The sequence below is a fragment of the Pseudophryne corroboree genome (assembly GCF_028390025.1).
Source record: "Pseudophryne corroboree isolate aPseCor3 chromosome 3 unlocalized genomic scaffold, aPseCor3.hap2 SUPER_3_unloc_27, whole genome shotgun sequence".
NCBI classification, from domain to species: domain Eukaryota; kingdom Metazoa; phylum Chordata; class Amphibia; order Anura; family Myobatrachidae; genus Pseudophryne; species Pseudophryne corroboree.
The window spans coordinates 1,036,333-1,048,499 of record NW_026967516.1 but is presented as its reverse complement, the minus strand read 5'-3'; the positions used below and the strand labels follow the sequence as shown (position 1 = coordinate 1,048,499).

At 50.5% G+C, this 12,167-nt stretch overlaps 2 protein-coding genes across 4 annotated transcripts in view; one reads left to right on the top strand and one right to left on the bottom strand.

Moving 5' to 3' along the window:
- Window positions 1–2,412, bottom strand: part of LOC134983859 (oocyte zinc finger protein XlCOF6-like) — a 50,167-nt gene extending 47,755 nt beyond the window's left edge. For all 3 annotated transcript variants that reach the window (XM_063949477.1, XM_063949479.1, XM_063949478.1), the window contains exon 1: window positions 2,369–2,412. The gene's annotated coding sequence lies outside the window, so the exon portion shown is untranslated. The remainder of the gene's footprint in view (window positions 1–2,368) is intronic.
- Window positions 1–12,167, top strand: part of LOC134983868 (zinc finger protein 585A-like) — a 152,780-nt gene that overhangs the window by 81,064 nt on the left and 59,549 nt on the right. The window lies entirely within an intron of this gene.

Genomic DNA, 12,167 nt, shown 5'->3' with positions numbered 1-12,167 from the left:
TTGGTTCACCTGTGTTTAGCCAGTCTCACGCAGGGGCTATAGCGGGTCCCCCCCAGGAGAATCAGCCGCACATTTGTCCGGGGGACCTCCCCTAGCGGGTCCCCCCGGTTGGTACTCACCACCGACGATCACCTTCAGGCAGTGTCAGGGGTGTGCGCAATGCTGCGGCTGCGACAGACAAGGCGCCATGCCCCGCTGAACAAACAGCCCTTCAGGACGGTGGTCATGCAACGGGGAAGCAGCTCTACACCTCAGGAGGCCGGTGACCACCCCCCCCCCCCCCCCCCCCAAAAAAAAAAAAAACTCCCATGGTGCAGGTATACTGTTGCCCAAACAGCATACCGAAATCATTAAAAGTTAGAAATAAAAATGATGGAAAACTCTGGAGATGCAGAGTGAGCATCCTCTCCTGAGGGCTCTTTATCTAAACTGAGCTGTAGGAGGGGCATAGAGGGGAGGAGCCAGCACACCCAGTGGTAGAATGTTTAAAGTGCACGTGCTCCTTTGGACCCGTCTATACCCCATGGTACTAATTCTGTCTACAATATCCCTTATGGATGCTAGAGAAAAGTAATTGCAGGAGAGGGTGGTCCACAGTGTCCAATGCAGCAGAGAGGTGAAGGAGAATAAGCAGAGAGTAGTGACCATTGGATTTGGCAGCATGGAGGTCTTTGTAGACTTCAGCGAGGGCAGTATCAGTGGAGTGGAGAGGACGGAAGCCAGGCTGGAATGGGACAAGCAGTGAGTTTGAGGAAAGACAGGCGGATGTAGACTATACGCTCAAGGAGTTAGGAGGAGAGAGATGGTCGATAGTTGGAGAGATTGGTTGGATGAAGGGAAGGTTTTTTAAGAATAGGGGAGACAAGAGCATGATGGAAGGCACAGGGGGCAGTGTGAGAATGAAGGGAGAGGGAGAGAATGAGAGGGAGAGATGAGAGGGAGAGATGGGAACAGGCAGAAGAAGAGAGGTAGCGGAGGAGGTGATAGGGTCAAATGGGGAGGTGGAGAGGGTGAGGAACGGCTGAGGGCCATGACTTCCACACTAGATACAAAGAAGAGAGATGTCAGAGTTGGTAGGAGGTAAGGGGGGGGGGGGGGTGGAGGAGGGGGTTGCTCAGGGTCTGGTGGGATGTGATATCCTGCCATAGGGAGCCAATTCTGGATGGGAAGTAGGTGGCAAAGTCAAGAGCAGAGAGTGAGGGGGCGGGGAGGGGGGGGAGACGAGGAGGCGGGGTGTGGGGGGTGTGGGGCAGAGGAGCGAGTTGACAGTGGAAAAGGGGTGCCGGGGTTTGAGGACTGGGAGATGAGGTTCTTGACGGAAAGTGGACAGTAGGAATGCATGTGGAGTGCCAGGGTTGCGGTGTCACATCAGGTGATGGGGATAGAAGGAGACAGGCAGGGGAGGGGGATATGGGAGGCAGGTAGGGGGCAAATGGGAAGGGACAGGAGACAAGGGGCAACCCTATTCACCCCCTATGTGTGTATACCGCCCCCCCATGTGTGTATACCAACCCCTATGTGTGTATAGCGCCCCCTATGTGTGTATAGCGCCCCCTATGTATGTATACTGCCCCCTGTGTATATAGCGCCCCCTATGTGTGTATACCGCCCCCCTATGTGTGTATACCGCCCCCTATGTGTGTATACCGCCCCCTATGTGTGTATACCGCCCCCCCATGTGTATATAGCGCCCCCTATGTGTGTATACTGCCCCTATGTATGTATACTGCCCCTATGTGTGTATACTGCCCCTATGTATGTATACTGCCCCTATGTGTGTATACTGCCCCTATGTGTGTATACCGCCCCCTATGTGTGTAGACCGCCCCCCATGTGTATATAGCGCCCCCTATGTGTGTATACTGCCCCTATGTGTGTATACTGCCCCCTATGTGTGTATGGTTGGTTCTATTTCGGAGTGGGAGAAGGGACCTTCTGACGTTTCAAGGGGAGGAGCTACGTCATCAGGGGGAGGAGCAACGGCCGAACAGGGTGCCCGAAAAGAATCCTCGCCACGCTTCGGGCTCGGTGGCTCGCTTCGCTCACAACCTGATTACTAAAGGTAATAGTTGGTGGCGTGGACAGTAGAGCAACTATCCCGCTGGCCTAGCTCCTCCCCCTTGAGTCGTGGCTCCTCCCCCTAACGGAAAAGGTCCCTTATGCCCCTTGGATCTAACATTTACCATGTGTATATACCGCACCCCCCTATGTGTATATACCGCCTCCTATGTGTAACACTCCTGTATGAGCAGTGACATCAGTGTGAGCAGCGCTGTGTGTGTGTATGACACGGGTAATATACTCTCCATGCACCACACACTGCAGCACATACACCCTGCCCGGCAGCAGAGGGGGCGGCGGCCATTACCTGGAGGAGACCGGGGGCGGAGCTCTGTGTACAGGAAGGGGCGGGGCACTGTTTCCGGGTCACCGTATAGGCATGGGATCAGCCACCAGCCCCGCCCACTGTCTCATAGGCTGTAGCAACCCGTCACTCAGCCAGCCCCGCCCCTGTCTCTAGCTATTGGTCGCAGGGTCCAGTCACTCAGTCACCTTTCTCCCGCCCATAGGTCGCAGCCCCGCCCCCTCTCCCTCCCAAACACGTCACGATGAGTGACGGGACAGTCCGACCAATGACGAGTACAGTGGGCGGGGCTAGATGATGGACTCCTTGGTGTATGAAATAAGGAGTGGGCGGGGCTATAAGATGAGTGACGGGTTACTACGGCCTATGAGCGGGAGAGCTACTGGTTGCTTAGTGACTGCGGCTGTGCCTACCCATAATCCCATGCGCTCCCCTCCAGTATATACAGGTCAGTAGCATAGTTTTTCCCCCAAGTTGCTTTATTTATATTTATATATATCTATCTATATCTATATATATACATTTATATTATGTTTCTTTGGTGGTTGCTTGTTGCTTGTGTTTGGGCTTTTTTTATATATTTTATTTTATGAATGTTGTTACTGGCACCGCCCATCAGAGGTGTCTTTCATACAGTCATTCCTCACACAGACACAGGGGAGACGCTGCGGATGAATAGATGGGGGTTACATTGTGTCACATGGCTGTCACGTGACATAATGATAGTGACCGGCGCCTCTCTGCACGCTATGGACATTATTCAGAGTTTTATCAGAACAGTGTGGTGCTGCCCCGCCATGCCATCGCAATACACATAGTGACTGACCCCGGCCTATGCATAAGCACCGCCGCCGCCATGTTTCCAATCGCAGGAAATGCCATGACACGTCTTACTGTGACACTCCCCGCCAATGTCACAACACTGCCCACGGACACCCGTCGCCTGTCCATTATGATAGGAATGCATCCTTCCAGCACGCCATCGCATCATCATAGCCTGCGCAGATTGCTGAGAATCAGTCTGTGTCAGGGTCTGAATAAGGCCCATAATGTCTACAGGGAGAGATCAGTGTGTAAGCAGGGATCTGCCGTGTGTTCCCCCACAGCGATAGCGATGCACCACCTGCATGCAGACTCAATCTAGTGGGCCTCTGTGTGAAGTGAGCGGCCCCCCGTCGTCATCCCCCCTCGCATCGCACTGCGCTGAGCGGGGGGAGAAATGTGTGCTGAGCCGTCTATGTTAAGATCGCCCCCGTCAGTATCCCCCTTACCACCGACTGGACGGGATGTAGTTACCCAGCTGTCGTGATCCCGGCATTAAGGATCCTAAAGCCGAAATCCTGACAGACGGGAATGCCGTCAGCGCTCGCCACGGGTTTTCCCACTCGTGTGTCCACTACACCCATAGAGTGACAATAAAACCTGTGGTGAGTGCAGTGAGCCGCCGTGCCGTGGTGACCGCACTCTTTGCGCTTGCCCCGCTGCCAGTATTCTTGCGGCCAGGATGCCGCTGTTGGTATATTGACCCCTGGCACCCCGTCTGCCGGGATATCATTACCATCCCGACTGGAGAACCAGATAGCAGAAGAAAAAGTTCAAGAAACTGAAACTATCCACCTGACTTCAAGATCCAGAACTTCAGTCCATCCAGCAACCAGACATAGCACCAATAATTACACTATATATATTCTAATTAGGAAACCAAAAACTTAAGTTGGGCTTTTTTGGCAGCTTTTTAGTAAGGGTTTGGGCTTGTTTTTGGGCTTACTTTTTAGTGATCAGTTACTTGTTTTTCATTTAATAACACTGGTCAGTAGTTATTGCATATATACTTACACTGGTATGTATATATATATAATATATATATATATATATAGAATCTCGGCGGCGCGGCACTCAGCAGTTTCAGTAAGAAAAACACGGAGAAGCTTCTCCGTGTTTTTCTTACTGAAACTGCTGCGCCGAGATTCTATATGCAATTACCTGCGAGGGCACCAGTGACTATTAGATTATTCTAAAGGGAGTGCCAGACCCCGGAGCATTATATATATATATATATATATATATATACACACACCGGGTACTGTGACGTCACTGTGCACAGTGCAGACCCCAATACCCCAACTCACTGTATACACTGTGTCCTGCCCTGCGTGTATATATATAACTGTGTCCTGCCCTGCGTGTATATATAACTGTGTCCTGCCCCGCGTGTATATATAACTGTGTCCTGCCCCGCGAGTGTGTATAACTGTGTCCTGCCCCGCGTGTGTATATAACTGTGTCCTGCCCCCGCGTGTGTATATAATGGTGTCCTGCCCCCGCGTGTGTATATAATGGTGTCCTGCCCCCGCGTGTGTATATAACGGTGTCCTGCCCCCGCGTGTGTATATAACTGTGTCCTGCCCGTAGGACCGTAGATGGTGCCGGCCTATCTGTATATGAATAGCAGTCTCACTACGTGTTCCGCAGATACCGTAGATGGTGCCGGCCTATCTGCATATGAATAGCAGTCTCACTACGTGTTCCGCAGATACCGTAGATGGTGCCGGCCTATCTGCATATGAATAGCAGTCTCACTACGGGTTCCTCAGGTACCGTAGATGGTGCAGGCCTATCTGTATATGAATAGCAGTCTCACTACGTATTCCGCAGATACCGTAGATGGTGCCAGCCTATCTGTATATGAATAGCTGTCTCAATAAGGGTTCCGCAGCTACCGTAGATGGTGCAGGTCTGTCTGTATATGAATAGCAGTCTCCCTACGGGTTCCGCAGATACCGTAGATGGTGCCGGCCTATCTGTATATGAATAGCAGTCTCACTACGGGTTCCGCAGATACCGTAGATGGTGCCGGCCTATCTGTATATGAATAGCAGTCTCACTACAGGTTCCGCAGATACCGTAGATGGTGCCGGCCTATCTGTATATGAATAGCAGTCTCACTACGGGTTCCTAAGATACCGTAGATGGTGCAGGCCTATCTGTATATGAATAGCAGTCTCACTACGTGTTCCGCAGGTACCGTAGATGGTGCCGACCTATCTGTATATGAATAGCAGTCTCACTACGGGTTCCGCAGATACTGTAGATGGTGCCAGCCTATCTGTATATGAATAGCAGTCTCACTACGGGTTCCGCAGATACCGTAGATGGTGCCGGCCTATCTGTATATGAATAGCAGTCTCACTACGGGTTCCGCAGGTACCGTAGATGGTGCAGGCCTATCTGTATATGAATAGCAGTCTCACTACGGGTTCCGCAGATACCGTAGATGGTGCAGGCCTATCTGTATATGAATAGCAGTCTCACTACGGGTTCCGCAGATACCGTAGATGGTGCCGGCCTATCTGTATATGAATAGCAGTCTCACTACAGGTTCCTCAGATACCGTAGATGGTGCCGGCCTATCTGTATATGAATAGCAGTCTCACTACGTGTTCCGCAGATACCGTAGATGGTGCAGGCCTACATGTATATGAATAGCAGTCTCACTACGTGTTCCGCAGATACCGTAGAGGGAGCCGGCCTATCTGTACGTGAATAGCAGTCTCACTACGTATTCCGCAGATACCGTAGAGGGTGCCGGCCTATCTGTACGTGAATAGCAGTCTCACTACGTATTCCGTAGATACCGTAGAGGGTGCAGGCCTATCTGTATATGAATAGCAGTCTCACTACGGGTTCCGCAGGTACCGTAGATGGTGCCGGCCTATCTGTATATGAATAGCAGTCTCACTACGTGTTCCGCAGGTACCGTAGATGGTGCAGGCCTATCTGTATATGAATAGCAGTCTCACTACGGGTTCCGCAGGTACCGTAGATGGTGCCGGCCTATCTGTATATGAATAGCAGTCTCACTACGGGTTCCGCAGATACCGTAGATGGTGCAGGCCTATCTGTATATGAATAGCAGTCTCACTACGGGTTCCGCAGATACCGTAGATGGTGCCGGCCTATCTGTACATGAATAGCAGTCTCACTACGTATTCCGCAGATACCGTAGATGGTGCAGGCCTATCTGCATATGAATAGCAGTCTCACTACGTGTTCCGCAGGTACCGTAGATGGTGCCGGCCTATCTGTATATGAATAGCAGTCTCACTACAGGTTCCGCAGATACCGTAGATGGTGCCGGCCTATCTGTATATGAATAGTAGTCTCACTACGGGTTCCGCAGGTACCGTAGATGGTGCAGGCCTATCTGTATATGAATAGCAGTCTCACTACGGGTTCCTCAGATACCGTAGATGGTGCAGGCCTGTCTGTATATGAATAGCAGTCTCACTACGGGTTCCTCAGATACCGTAGATGGTGCAGGCCTATCTGTATATGAATAGCAGTCTCACTACGGGTTCCTCAGATACCGTAGATGGTGCCGGCCTATCTGTATATGAATAGCAGTCTCACTACGTGTTCCGCAGATACCGTAGATGGTGCAGGCCTATCTGTATATGAATAGCAGTCTCACTACGTGTTCCGCAGGTACCGTAGATGGTGCCGGCCTATCTGTATATGAATAGCAGTCTCCCTACAGGTTCCGCAGATACCGTAGATGGTGGCAGCCTATCTGTATATGAATAGCAGTCTCACTACGTGTTCCGCAGATACCGTAGATGGTGCAGGCCTACATGTATATGAATAGCAGTCTCACTACGGGTTCCGCAGATACCGTAGATGGTGCAGGCCTACATGTATATGAATAGCAGTCTCACTACGGGTTCCTCAGATACCGTAGAGGGTGCCGGCCTATCTGTATATGAATAACAGGTTCACTACGGGTTCCGCAGATACCGTAGATGGTGCAGGCCTATCTGTATATGAATAACAGTCTCACTACGGGTTCCGCAGATACCGTAGATGGTGCCGGCCTATCTGTACATGAATAGCAGTCTCGCTACGTATTCCGCAGATACCGTAGATGGTGCAGGCCTATCTGTATATGAATAGCAGTCTCACTACGGGTTCCGCAGATACCGTAGAGGGTGCCGGCCTATCTGTATATGAATAGCAGTCTCACTACTCGTTCCACAGATACCGTAGATGGTGCCGGCCTATCTGTATATGAATAGCAGTCTCACTACGGGTTCCGCAGATACCGTAGATGGTGCCGGCCTATCTGTATATGAATAGCAGTCTCACTACGGGTTCCGCAGATACCGTAGAGGGTGCCGGCCTATCTGTACGTGAATAGCAGTCTCACTACGTATTCCGCAGATACCGTAGATGGTGCCGGCCTATCTGTATATGAATAGCAGTCTCACTACGTATTCCGCAGATACCGTAGATGGTGCAGGCCTATCTGTATATGAATAGCAGTCTCACTACGGGTTCCGCAGATACCGTAGAGGGTGCCGGCCTATCTGTACGTGAATAGCAGTCTCACTACGTATTCCGCAGATACCGTAGATGGTGCCGGCCTATCTGTATATGAATAGCAGTCTCACTACGTATTCCGCAGATACCGTAGATGGTGCCGGCCTATCTGTATATGAATAGCAGTCTCACTACGTGTTCCGCAGGTACCGTAGATGGTGGCAGCCTATCTGTACGTGAATAGCAGTCTCACTACGTATTCCGTAGATACCGTAGAGGGTGCCGGCCTATCTGTATATGAATAGCAGTCTCAGTACGTGTTCCGCAGGTACCGTAGAGGGTGCCGGCCTATCTGTACGTGAATAGCAGTCTCACTACGGGTTCCGCAGATACCGTAGAGGGTGCCGGCCTATCTGTATATGAATAGCAGTCTTACTACGGGTTCCGCAGATACCGTAGAGGGTGCCGGCCTATCTGTACGTGAATAGCAGTCTCACTACGTATTCCGTAGATACCGTAGATGGTGCAGGCCTATCTGTACATGAATAGCAGTCTCACTACGTATTCCGCAGATACCGTAGATGGTGCCGGCCTATCTGTATATGAATAGCAGTCTCACTACGTGTTCCGCAGGTACCGTAGATGGTGGCAGCCTATCTGTATATGAATAGCAGTCTCACTACGGGTTCCGCAGATAACGTAGATGGCGCCGGCCTATCAGTATATGAATAGCAGTCTTACTACGTGTTCCGCAGGTACCGTAGATGGTGGCAGCCTATCTGTATATGAATAGCAGTCTCACTACGGGTTCCGCAGATACCGTAGATGGTACAGGCCTATCTGTATATGAATAGTCTCACTACGGGTTCCTAAGATACCGTAGATGGTGCCGGCCTATCTGTATATGAATAGCAGTCTCACTACGGGTTCCGCAGATACCGTAGATGGTGCAGGCCTATCTGTATATGAATAGCAGTCTCACTACGGGTTCCGCAGATACCGTAGATGGTGCAGGCCTATCTGTATATGAATAGCAGTCTCACTACGGGTTCCGCAGATAACGTAGATGGTGCCGGCCTATCTGTATATGAATAGCAGTCTCACTACTGGTTCCGCAGATACCGTAGATGGTGCCGGCCTATCTGTATATGAATAGCAGTCTCACTACGGGTTCCGCAGATAACGTAGATGGTGCCGGCCTATCTGTATATGAATAGCAGTGTCACTACGGGTTCCGCAGATACCGTAGATGGTGCCGGCCTATCTGTATATGAATAGCAGTCTCACTACGTGTTCCGCAGATACCGTAGATGGTGCAGACCTATCTGTATATGAATAGCAGTCTCACTACGGGTTCCGCAGATACCGTAGATGGTGCCGGCCTATCTGTATATGAATAGCAGTCTCACTACGGGTTCCGCAGATACCGTAGATGGCGCCGGCCTATCTGTATATGAATAGCAGTCTCACTACGGGTTCCGCAGATACCGTAGATGGTGGCAGCCTATCTGTATATGAATAGCAGTCTCACTACGGGTTCCGCAGATAACGTAGATGGTGCCGGCCTATCTGTATATGAATAGCAGTCTCACTAGGGGTTCCGCAGATACCGTAGATGGTGCCGGCCTATCTGTATATGAATAGCAGTGTCACTACGGGTTCCGCAGATACCGTAGATGGTGCCGGCCTATCTGTATATGAATAGCAGTCTCACTACGTGTTCCGCAGATACCGTAGATGGTGCAGGTCTGTCTGTTTATGAATAGCAGTCTCACTACGGGTTCCGCAGGAACCGTAGATGGTGCCGGCCTATCTGTATATGAATAGCAGTCTCACTACGGGTTCCGCAGATACCGTAGATGGTGCAGGCCTATCTGTATATGAATAGCTGTCTCAATAAGGGTTCCGCAGATACCGTAGATGGTGCAGGCCTATCTGTATTAGAGATGAGCGCCGGAAATTTTTCGGGTTTTGTGTTTTGGTTTTGGGTTCGGTTCCGCGGCCGTGTTTTGGGTTCGACCGCGTTTTGGCAAAACCTCACCGAATTTTTTTTGTCGGATTCGGGTGTGTTTTGGATTCGGGTGTTTTTTTAAAAAAACCCTAAAAAACAGCTTAAATCATAGAATTTGGGGGTAATTTTGATCCCAAAGTATTATTAACCTCAAAAAACATAATTTACACTCATTTTCAGCCTATTCTGAACACATCACACCTCACAATATTATTTTTAGTCCTAAAATTTGCACCGAGGTCGCTGTGTGAGTAAGATAAGCGACCCTAGTGGCCGACACAAACACCGGGCCCATCTAGGAGTGGCACTGCAGTGTCACGCAGGATGGCCCTTCCAAAAAACCCTCCCCAAACAGCACATGACGCAAAGAAAAAAAGAGGCGCAATGAGGTAGCTGACTGTGTGAGTAAGATTAGCGACCCTAGTGGCCGACACAAACACCGGGCACATCTAGGAGTGGCACTGCAGTGTCACGCAGGATGTCCCTTCCAAAAAACCCTCCCCAAACAGCACATGACGCAAAGAAAAAAAGAGGCGCAATGAGGTAGCTGTGTGAGTAAGATTAGCGACCCTAGTGGCCGACACAAACACCGGGCCCATCTAGGAGTGGCACTGCAGTGTCACGCAGGATGTCCCTTCCAAAAAACCCTCCCCAATCAGCACATGATGCAAAGAAAAAGAAAAGAAAAAAGAGGTGCAAGATGGAATTATCCTTGGGCCCTCCCACCCACCCTTATGTTGTATAAACAAAACAGGACATGCACACTTTAACCAACCCATCATTTCAGTGACAGGGTCTGCCACACGACTGTGACTGATATGACGGGTTGGTTTGGACCCCCCCCAAAAAAGAAGCAATTAATCTCTCCTTGCACAAACTGGCTCTACAGAGGCAAGATGTCCACCTCATCTTCACCCTCCGATATATCACCGTGTACATCCCCCTCCTCACAGATTATCAATTCGTCCCCACTGGAATCCACCATCTCAGCTCCCTGTGTACTTTGTGGAGGCAATTGCTGCTGGTCAATGTCTCCGCGGAGGAATTGATTATAATTCATTTTAATGAACATCATCTTCTCCACATTTTCTGGATGTAACCTCGTACGCCGATTGCTGACAAGGTGAGCGGCGGCACTAAACACTCTTTCGGAGTACACACTTGTGGGAGGGCAACTTAGGTAGAATAAAGCCAGTTTGTGCAAGGGCCTCCAAATTGCCTCTTTTTCCTGCCAGTATAAGTACGGACTGTGTGACGTGCCTACTTGGATGCGGTCACTCATATAATCCTCCACCATTCTATCAATGTTGAGAGAATCATATGCAGTGACAGTAGACGACATGTCCGTAATCGTTGTCAGGTCCTTCAGTCCGGACCAGATGTCAGCATCAGCAGTCGCTCCAGACTGCCCTGCATCACCGCCAGCGGGTGGGCTCGGAATTCTGAGCCTTTTCCTCGCACCCCCAGTTGCGGGAGAATGTGAAGGAGGAGATGTTGACAGGTCGCGTTCCGCTTGACTTGACAATTTTGTCACCAGCAGGTCTTTCAACCCCAGCAGACCTGTGTCTGCCGGAAAGAGAGATCCAAGGTAGGCTTTAAATCTAGGATCGAGCACGGTGGCCAAAATGTAGTGCTCTGATTTCAACAGATTGACCACCCGTGAATCCTTGTTAAGCGAATTAAGGGCTGCATCCACAAGTCCCACATGCCTAGCGGAATCGCTCCGTGTTAGCTCCTTCTTCAATGCCTCCAGCTTCTTCTGCAAAAGCCTGATGAGGGGAATGACCTGACTCAGGCTGGCAGTGTCTGAACTGACTTCACGTGTGGCAAGTTCAAAGGGCATCAGAACCTTGCACAACGTTGAAATCATTCTCCACTGCACTTGAGACAGGTGCATTCCATCTCCTATATCGTGCTCAATTGTATAGGCTTGAATGGCCTTTTGCTGCTCCTCCAACCTCTGAAGCATATAGAGGGTTGAATTCCACCTCGTTACCACTTCTTGCTTCAGATGATGGCAGGGCAGGTTCAGTAGTTTTTGGTGGTGCTCCAGTCTTCTGTACGTGGTGCCTGTACGCCGAAAGTGTCCCGCAATTTTTCTGGCCACCGACAGCATCTCTTGCACGCCCCTGTCGTTTTTTAAAAAATTCTGCACCACCAAATTCAAGGTATGTGCAAAACATGGGACGTGCTGGAATTTGCCCATATTTAATGCACACACAATATTGCTGGCGTTGTCCGATGCCACAAATCCACAGGAGAGTCCAATTGGGGTAAGCCATTCCGCGATGATCTTCCTCAGTTGCCGTAAGAGGTTTTCAGCTGTGTGCGTATTCTGGAAAGCGGTGATACAAAGCGTAGCCTGCCTAGGAAAGAGTTGGCGTTTGCGAGATGCTGCTACTGGTGCCGCCGCTGCTGTTCTTGCGGCGGGAGTCCATACATCTACCCAGTGGGCTGTCACAGTCATATAGTCCT